This window comes from Zosterops lateralis (genome assembly GCF_965231275.1).
Source record: "Zosterops lateralis genome assembly, chromosome: 1".
Taxonomy (NCBI): Eukaryota; Metazoa; Chordata; class Aves; order Passeriformes; family Zosteropidae; genus Zosterops; species Zosterops lateralis.
In genome coordinates, this window is record NC_139762.1 from 63,986,968 (window position 1) to 63,997,152 (window position 10,185).

General features: G+C 39.8%; 1 long non-coding RNA gene across 1 annotated transcript; it reads right to left on the reverse strand.

The window, feature by feature from the left end:
• Positions 1 to 4,412: 4,412 nt before the first annotated feature.
• On the reverse strand, positions 4,413 to 9,150 carry LOC310912136. The gene is made up of 3 exons (XR_014590624.1): positions 9,121 to 9,150; positions 5,600 to 5,659; positions 4,413 to 4,503 (listed from the first exon to the last, which is right to left on the reverse strand). It is a non-coding gene; the product is annotated as an uncharacterized lncRNA (long non-coding RNA).
• Positions 9,151 to 10,185: the final 1,035 nt, after the last annotated feature.

A 10,185-nucleotide genomic window follows, 5' to 3' on the forward strand; every position in this document is an offset into this window, starting at 1 on the left:
ATAACCCTTTTATTTGACATCCTCTGTGGATCACAGAAGTCTGTTCTGCATACCAGTGGTTACTTCTATTAGAAAATTATTCAACACACATTCAGTCTACATTTTCTTACATCAAGCTATTTATCTTTCTTAGTTCCAACCTCTGGTTCATACAAATCACAGCCTTCTGGTTTTTGGCATTAAAATCTGAAGATGATTAGCAGAGCATTGATGTAATCAACTTTCAGCTATTCAAAATGTATACAGGGACATTTTGTTTTCTGTTACTTTTTCTAGACTTATTGTTATGGTGAATAGCATTCTTTATTTACCCTCACAAGGAGGATGAAGAGTCTCCCAAGTGGAAAAAACAACTTCCTAATACAAAAATAAAGCACTAGAGAATACAGGCCTGGCCCATGTATAAACAGATAGACATGACATGTAAGAAACAATGAGAAAATGCTTTTCCCTTGGTAACTAAAGGTCACGAAGAGTGGCGTATACTACTCCAGTTTTTTCCTATTTCCAAGGGGAAAACAGTGGAAACTTTTTATCTCCAGTCAAGTCCCCAAACACATTGTTTATCTTATTGATCAAACCTGAAGGTTCCACCTGAACCTTACAGTAATCTGTGACCCATAATATAGTTTCTGTGCACGTATACACACTCACAGAAGCAAGACCTTGTTGATTGACATGTAATTAGTTCACCCATATTCCATAACCTAAATTCCATAACCTAAATACCAGTGGTATTCTTCATACCACTGGTTAGTATATAAACCTGACACACAAATACACACAGAAAGATCTCGAGTAACTGGTAAATACTTGATCTGCTTAGCCACAGTGAGCTTGGGGTTGCCACAGCTGTAGGACTGTCTGTACACAAGTTAAAGATGCCTGAAAGGTTAAAGCGTGTACATACCATGTCAAACAGCCCTGCTATGAAAGAAAATATGGCAGCTCCACATGTGTGGGAATATGAGTTTCAAGACAAGGCTATAATCCCAGTAGGGAAGTCCTCCAAAGGGCAGAGTCACTTAAGCAGCTGGCTGCAAGGGTGGGATTTGATTCAAGATTAAGGCACTTAATATGCAGTAGGTGTATGAATTCCTACTACAGTCAAAGGAGACCTACTCAATACAGTTAATGAAGATTATAAAACTATTCTGCTGTCAGCTGAGAAGTGTCTGCTCCAAGGTAAACTAAATCACATGATTCCATAAACTCCATTGATTTAACTTTCATTGACTACAATGGAAACAGAATAGGAACACAACTTCAGTTCTAGAAATTTGTACATAAGTATCTATAGTTACAGTAGTTCTCTAAAAACCTCATCTAGAGTTTTGTTCTGGGATGAAATTCTGCTCCAAATGGCAGGAGGAACTCCACATGGAAGATGAACTTGCAGAACCAAAAGCTGTGTTAGGACTGTGAGACTTAACATGCGGATGCACACAGCAAACAAAATCTGGGATCATCAGTGAACCACTCACTGCAGATGTTGGCTGCACCACTCCAAAAGATTGGAAGCTGCTTGCTTCCAGAAGACTCTGGTAAAGAGGCACTTACATGAGTGATACAGGGCAAGGTTCTTACTTAAAACAAGGTTCTGAACATATCCATAGTTGTTGTGTTTGGCCATGCTGACTTAGACTGACAGTCTGGTCAAAGATGGACGAGGAGTGCCATGGATGCCTTCAGACCCATGCAGCTGTAGGGATGCAATACTGGGTACTCAAATCCAGTGAATTGCTGAAGGCAACCTCAAGGACAACAATCCTTTTACCTCCAGTAGAGCAGCACGTGTATAAGCCTGCAATGTGTGAACACCATCTCTGCACCTTGCTCACAGCTGCACCTACACCTCCTGCTCTGTGACGACAACAACAACAGTGGTTCTGACCAGGGGTCCCAGCAGCTGAATTCACACTGCTACCCACAGCTGCAGTCCCACTGAAGCATCAGGATCAGTATCTAAAGCATCAGGGTAATCCAGGGATAACTAGATCTAGAAACATACAGAAAAAGACCAGAAGATGTATTTGAATTAACTGGTTCCTCCTCTTCCTTTCCTTGCCAATCCCCTGCTTGCACGAGAATATGTCATCAGCCTGATAATTACAACACCCACACCCCTATTACCATAAGAAAAAAAGCAAGGTAGATGCCCTTTATGTGCCCTTTCCAAGTCCTCTGCACATTTCATGCTACTCCCCTAGCCATAATGGGCCAGAGTTATCCTGTTCCTTCACCTGACGACTTTGTGACAGCCCTTCACAGACACTGTGCAAAAGCCTTTCCCCTGCAACACGGCAGAGCCAGCCTGCAACAGATCTATTCATAGAGCAAGAGAGAAAAACCTTCTCGGGATTGGAGGCTCCTAGGTGAGCAGCTACAGTAACTGATCCAAATGTTTCCCTTGTATTATATGATCAGCAAGAATGTGTGTTTTCATTTGAATTTTCACCCTTTGGTTTTCTGCATCTGGTAAATACTGGCAAAGTAAATGTTAAGATGTCAGCTCTCTCTAAGAAGTGATTGACAGTCCCTGAGTGCTCTGGGCTTTTTATAACCAATGTGACTGACAGCTTTTAAGTGGAAGCACTTCGTGCAAGTTTCAAATGTTAGTTGTCTGCACGAATAACATGGAATATTGGCTTTTCTTGTATCTATCTAATGGCATTTCCTCCTGCGCCAGCAGCCGCTCTAAACCTTCAGTTGTTAAAAGAGGGGGAAAAAAAGTCTGTGTTCTCTGCTCTGCACATTTCCAAAGCTCTCAGTCTAACAAAAGGCAGAATAAACCAGTGCCTGGATTTTAAGTTCTTGCATTTCAAAGCAGTGCAGAAAATAATTCGTTTCTCTTTGTATCAGGCTTAGCTAAAAATGATGGTTTCTTGTGCAGTAATATTTCTATTTAATTATTTTCAAGCACTCTGCACCAAAAACATTTTCAAGAAATCCAACAGTATTATTACTCTGTCAATGCGCCCAGTCAAAGCATTAGCAACCATGTCACTGAGTTCAGGATTTGTCTTGCCCTGCCCCTCTAATAACTAAGGAAAACAGATACACTAAATATTAGAGATTAAATTTAATGTACATACCAGAAATGGACATGCTACTTCTCAAACAAATGTGCCAAAATTAGCATCTTGTACAATTCTGCATTTGAAGTCCAGGCGTAAATAAAAGTCAAAATAGGGAACTTAGTGCATGAAAAATAATTTGATTAAAGGCATCTATTTACTTTGCAACTGGGAAGCAATTTAAGTGTTGTTAATAGGCACATTTCAACTGTGAGAGTAACTTGTAAAAATGTTGCTGGTCCTTCTATCCAGCAAAGAGACTGAAGGTTTGAACAATGTTCATTTGCTGAAAAAGTTTCCCAGAATGGATTTGAAGTAGAAGGAGTTGAAGGACAACCTGTTTTTCAAAGCTACAGAAATATCCATCATTTCATGGATACTTCTACACTGAAGGACTTTAATTTTGTATTTCTTCTACACTGTGTAACTCTGGAAATGTTTTCAATGTGAGCACTTCAGTGCGAATCAATCAAAAACCATCTTGTGCTTTCTGAATAAAGAGGATAGAGGCTTTACATAATGGTAGGCCACTCGAGATTATAAAGCCCATTACCAGAGAAAAATCGAAGAGTGAGATCCCTTTGTCCTTAGCCATCATGGTGAAGATCAGGTGAAGGTGCACTTCCTTGACTCTTCCATTCTACAACACTCAGTTCTCAGCATCCCTATCACCCCTATCCAAAGGTCTACTTGCTGCCTGACAGCAGGGAAGGCACAGGCTGAGCCATCAGCCAGCAAGACAGGGTCACACCGTCCCCAGTGCTCCTCTCCCCTGACTGCCACGGCCCTGAGTTCACATGGATGAGGGGTACCTACAAGAGAAGCCTGCTCTTCAGTTCCCTCACAATTTCTCTTTGCTGACATGCACCTCTGCCTAGAAATAACCCTGGGGCCTCAGGAAAATGAAGCTTCAGAGTTAGTGAAAACAGTAAGGCAACATTTAGATTTTGCCATGCCATCATAAGAAGATTGATGTTGGGATATAGAACCAACCTTTCCACACCTGTAAACAACGCATTCCTCTTAGTGAAGAGCCCTTGGCTTCCTACAAAAGAGAAACCAGTTGTTCACTAAGTGATATTCACCTCACTTTCATGGCTAATGTGCAAGATTTCTATAGTTACCTTTTCTTGTTCAGTTACATGACTTCAGTGCTTTTTTTAAAGGAATATTAGTAGCCATCACTCATTAACTGTACAACATAACCTACTCAGAGAGTAATATGATTTCCTCTTCAGCTTCTCATTTTTCTCAACCTTAATACAGCTGCGTAAGATTCTCCCCTCTCCAGAGGGCAGACAATAATCAGGTTAGGTGGTATCTTTATGACACTGACCTTAAAGTTCACTTAATTTTTTTCTCCCATCTTCCCCCACCAGCCTTTCTTAAGTCATTTCCAATACATTTTTTACTGTTGAATGTGAACCTAAAAATAGAAAATGGACACAGATTAATAAAATTTTACCTCAAAATTTATCAGTGTGCAAAACAAGCTATTTACTGCCCACCAAATGTACAAAGATACTTTAATCTTTAGTATCAACTCTGTTCATTCTTATTTTTTTCTTTTTATAAGGAAAAATTTTTATCCTGGTAAAAATTAGAAAAGAGACAGAATACTAGTTTTGTTTTCTTTAAAGAAAATAAGTGAAGGCATTTAATCCTTCTAAGATAAAAATTTCCCTAAGTTTTGGAGAGCAGGGCTCTATTTATACTGATTTTAGGTACTATAAACAGTTAAGAATTTTTGTGTTTCCTCTGACTAATTGACTTAAACATGTGCAGGAACATTGATTAATCTAAGCCACATTATTTCCTGGAAGTGTTTTCTTTATATCTATGTCTTTCAAGCTGCAAATTACAGCCCAAACAGAGCTAGTGAAAGTTCTACAGAACTACAAGTTATTTTCTCAAATTTCCAAAACCTCCTGTTCCCCACAAACGAGTGGTAGTAAAAGAGGAAGTATATCTGCACTTGAGTGGTTAAAAAAAAAAACCAAGGAAAAAGAAAAAATTTTCCCATGGATATAAGCGTTTCAAGTTTCTACATCAAGTAATTTGAATTTAGGATACTTTTAAGTTCCTTCCTCCTAAAACTGTTCACTTCATCACTAATATGCACCACCTGCATTTTTAGAGGCTAGAAACCCAGGATTAGATCTGACAGCATGCATTTGCTAAAATAACACATTCATATATTTTACTTGTTATATTAGCTAAGATTTAGCTAGCAATGATTTATTCCAGAACATTGCACTTGGCATCTGCTAGACACACTGAATACTGCCAAGGTTAGCTACATTGGAGTTTTTCCTGACTCCAACCTTCCTTCCAGGAGAATATTATTAAGATGAGGAATCCATACTTTGTATTGGGCATATGATGATTACAACATGATCAGCAAATAAGATGCTCTTCTGAGATTACTTCATTATCCCTCCAGTAAAATAAATAAGCCCTAGAAAATATATAATGTAAAAAGAGAAGATAATTCTAGATTTTCACAGAATTCTTCAACTTACCGTAACAAAACTTCAGTTACAGGAAAGTCAGTGAGCTGGTCAGTAGCAGAGTATGAATTCCTGAGCCATGAAATGGAAGAAGATAAACATTTTTCAAGTCCAGCAATGCTGGTTTCTAAAGCTGAGACTTTCACCTTTATATAATGGAGCTGGAAGAACAGGTTCCAGCTACTGCACTCAGTAAGAGGAGAACGTCCAAAAAGATGTGGTATAAATAAACATGGAGTGAAGAAATTCGTCCTTGTTTTGTGGTGTAGCCGTGCACTGCTGCACAGGATGGTTCCATACATCCCCAAGTATGTGACTTTGGAGGAATGAAGGTTTATATACCTGGTATCTGTTAGGTACTCTGAATAGAACATGTTACTATTTAGTTTTCTTCTGGTTTTTAATGATGAAATTCCCTTCAGAGTGGGTTTTGTCTGGTGTAATCTGGTATTGTTCACAGACAGTGACATTTCTGCATGACAGCAGGGTTACCCAAAGGCTCTGTGTCCTTCCTGACTCAGCGAGGAATATGTTGGTAGGGCTGGAATGAGTTGGCCTGTTTGGAGCTGCTCAGGGTCCACTGAATTACACAAAGAATGTCTGTAGTGACTCAGAGATGTGCTTGCAGAGGCATTTGGGACTAACCTTCCTTTGGTGAGTGCCTGGCGATGTGTTTAAGGTGCAGCAGGGATTAGGGCAAATAATCTTAGGTTTACAAGGGATGATCTGGAAAGTTCAGTAACAAACACTGGCAGTTTACAACCTTAACAGGAAAGATTTTTTTTTTCCCCCAACAAGCTATGTTATGTAAAAGAGAGAAAACATATATATAATTCAAAAAGGTATTAGAAAGCTACAATTTCAAACCACTGGGTTTTAAAAAAATGTTCCTGCTTCCCTATTCTCTTCTCTTTTACATATCCCAGATCTGTCATATCTGTAAAAAAGGAAATAAGCGTAAAAAATTCCTATCCTTTGGGAAAAAATTGAGTTAGTGTAATGTAATATTCTCTAGCTAGCCATCCACAGCCATAACAACTGCTTAGCTGTAACAGCTCCCTGATCCACTGCTCGAGGAACTCATTTTTGAGCTGACATATTCTAGTGACGATTCCTATGCTCAGGGCCTCTAGAACATAGTTTTAAAGTGGTAGATAACTTCAGCTCAGTTACATTTTGACAGGTCTATGAATTACATAGAATTTGACCCCATGAAATGGATGCAGTGATTATTACAAGGCCAAGCTGTCTCTGAAGAGTTACATCGTCTTTACTATGCATCTCCACTGAAGATCAGGGTTTTTTTTAAAAAAGATTCCTGGGGAGCTCTCAATCCCATGGTGATATGAACAAGACTAGGTATACACCTACAAGTTACAGCTCAAAGAGGTCTGCAAGTCACATAAGTTATTACTGCACTCAGTCCACATCTTCAAAGTTGCATTCAAAACTATAAATGCTAGGAACAACCTTTATTCATTTATTTTTCTTGTTGCTCGTGCCAATGGCAGAGGATTCAAGAGCATGGAAAATATGCCTGTTGGGTAAACAGGATCTATCTTGCCAGAGGCTAACTTACATTTCCTAGGTACCCAAGCTGGTCTAGTAGAAGACATCAGAATGAAAAAGCTTCCACCACAAAATTAATATGATAGGTGTAAAGAAGGTGGCCTATTTTAGCACAATACCAAAGCAGAGGGATAAGAACAGAGCCACTAGGTAAGGACAGAGTTAACCATACCCATCTAGGACTATCTAGACTGTTCTGGATTAGCAGGCAGACCCACAGTCTCACAAGGTAAAAGGCTAAGGAAAGTTGGGTCAGAGGAAATGTGCTCAATTAAGTAACAGAAAATGGCTCCTTGGCCTGAGTGTGGACAGGAAGAAACTTTAACTGAAAATGCCTTCTTTGGTTAGACAGCCTAACTGGTGTTTAGAAACCAAGCTAAGGAAGCACTTTGGTCTCTGCTTAACACTGTCCCTGTGGGTAGCCCCATTTGTTTATTTTGCCTTGAACCTTCCAACATCCCCTTTCACAAATCATCTGGTCTACAAACTCTTGGGTACTGTCCTCCCTTCAACCACAGCTTTCCGGCTCCTTCACAAAGCTCCAGGCCTATTATATTTCAACCTGCTTGTCATAAAGCTTAACAAGCTCTTTCAATGGCTTCCTAACACTTGAGAGTTACTGAGCTTTTAATGCTTCCTCAGCCTTACTTAAAAGAGGCTGGTACTGGAAAACCTAATATATTCAATGTGACAGGGCTGGGTGTACAAATATACTTGTCTGTTTTCTATTGACATTTAAAAACAATGTTAGTGACAAAAATGTAATTATTCCTAAATTATGGAAACAAGGAGCCAGGCATAGAGAATGAACTTTTTTTGAACCTCTATTCATTTCACTTCAGATTTTGGCAGAGGGTTCTGCTGGTTTCTATTTTATCCCAACCAGTTTATCCATGTTCCAGACTTTATATGTTCTGTGGCTGTAAAGCTTTCCTGTGGAATTTGCCCATTGCCACAGAATTCTGCTGGAGAAATCCAGCTCAGCTCTGAAAAATAAGAAAATTTTCTTGTGCTCTCATGTACAGATAAAATTGAGAACATGCTCTGAAGCATATGCTGACATAGCTCACTCTCCATCGTGTTTCAGGCTGCCTCAAACTGCAATTCTGAGAGGTGTGAACTACCTCATCTATTTCAGCTGGGGCTGGAAGGATTTCCCTCTTCCAATCTTTAGAGTCTGCTGATTTGCACTGTGTCACAGAAATTCATAATTTTTGCTACAGAATTCTGTTTTACTGCAGTCTAATGCTTTGTTTCCTTTCTCCTGACTGCTAAAATCCACCTACACAACTGCCTCTTCCTTTCTAATTGCAGTGGGCACAAATTAAAATACAGGGAACTCTATTTAAACTCTATCTAATAAACTCTTACTGCAGGTATGATTGGACACTGGCATAGGTTGCCCAGAGAGGATGTGGAGTCTCCATGGTTGAAGATACCCAGAACACAACTGGACAAGGTACTTGGGCAGAGTTCAGCACTGGGTGTGGACTATTTCCAGTGGTCTCTTTTCACCTCAGCTGTTTTGCAGCTGGGTGAATCTCCCCATGGAGGAAGATGTTTGCTGTATTTTAGTGTTTGTTCTGCCTGCACTGTTCCACAGTCCTCTCCAGCAGCCACCCAGGGACAACATGAGCCTATACAGGTCAAGTCCACAGGTGCCAGCTTACCAATCCATACACTGACCCACTGCAGCCAGAAAATCAGCAAAGCCCTAGAAAGAAATTTTCCTGACCAAATGGAAAGGTCCTAAGGGTTCATCAGAACTGCCTGGGTAGGAAGCAGAGAACTGCCTTGATGAATATCTGCCATCTCTCCAGCTAAATGAATTCACAGAAAGGAAAAAAAAAAGCCAAAGGAACAAACACGAGTTTTGGTGCAGAGAGATTAGGGGACATTCACAGATGCAAAAAAAAGGTGATGCTTTGGCAAGGAATATATGAGTCAATGAGTTGTGTACATACCATGACCTCCACAAACAGCTGTGTTGACTGGACTAATTTCTGGTTCTTCCTTCCTCCCAGTACAGCAAAGCAATGCTGAGACTTGTGTAAAATAACAGAAGGCACTTCATTGCCCACTTCCAGCTGCACAATGCCTATTCTCAATCCATTTATTCCACCACTGTTACATTTTGCCTTAAACTGAGGTGGGATTTTGCTTGGATAGATTTAGCCATCCCAAAGTTAAGTACTTAGTATCAGCTATTCATCCAGGCTCCTCTTAGAACAAATCAAAACAAGTAGATGTCTCAGAAAACCAAGATTTCACTTCCCAGAGTGTCTGAGACAGGTGAAAGAAAGAGAGGTTCAAAGAAGGTTGTTGTGCATCTAGGTTTCAGTGGACAACAACTTTTAGGTACCAAAAATAGGTTCATAAGCTTCCTATGATGGGCATTCACCTTGTCATTGTCACAAAACAAACAAACAAACAAAGCATTCCAAGTTTAGTTAACTACCATAAGAAATATTTTTAAGCTACCCCACAACACTAGCCATCTGAAGTGGAGCAATGCAAACTGAAAAGCCTATTAGCAGCTAAATATTTTAGTCCATCTGTATAATATTTTAGCCCAAACCAATGGTCTGATATCTCCTGTTGGCTGCAGCTGGTAAAATGAGAGTAGAAGCTGGTCACCACATTTTCTGTCATTGTCTAAGATGCAGCAGGTAGGGATCAGAAAGTACTCACCCCATCAGGAGCTTCACAATGGACCAAAGAAAATTCAAAATATACTTCATTAACAAGTGGAAATGAACCGGGGGTGGGAGTGGTGAAAATCAATCTTCAGAACCATTAAGAAATGAAAGCTACCTGTGAGATACCGTGACAGCAGAAGTTCCAAAATTGAATGAAGCATGAAAATTGCTTGGAAGAGTAGGACACAAGTGGGAGTCAGAAATCTTTTTGCCTAATTTTGTCTCTGATGCACTGAAATGACTTTGGCAGATCTTTTATACCCTTTGTGCCTCTCTATCCACATCTGTAATTCAGATCACAGCTAACCTGGTAACGTTTGCCTCACAAGG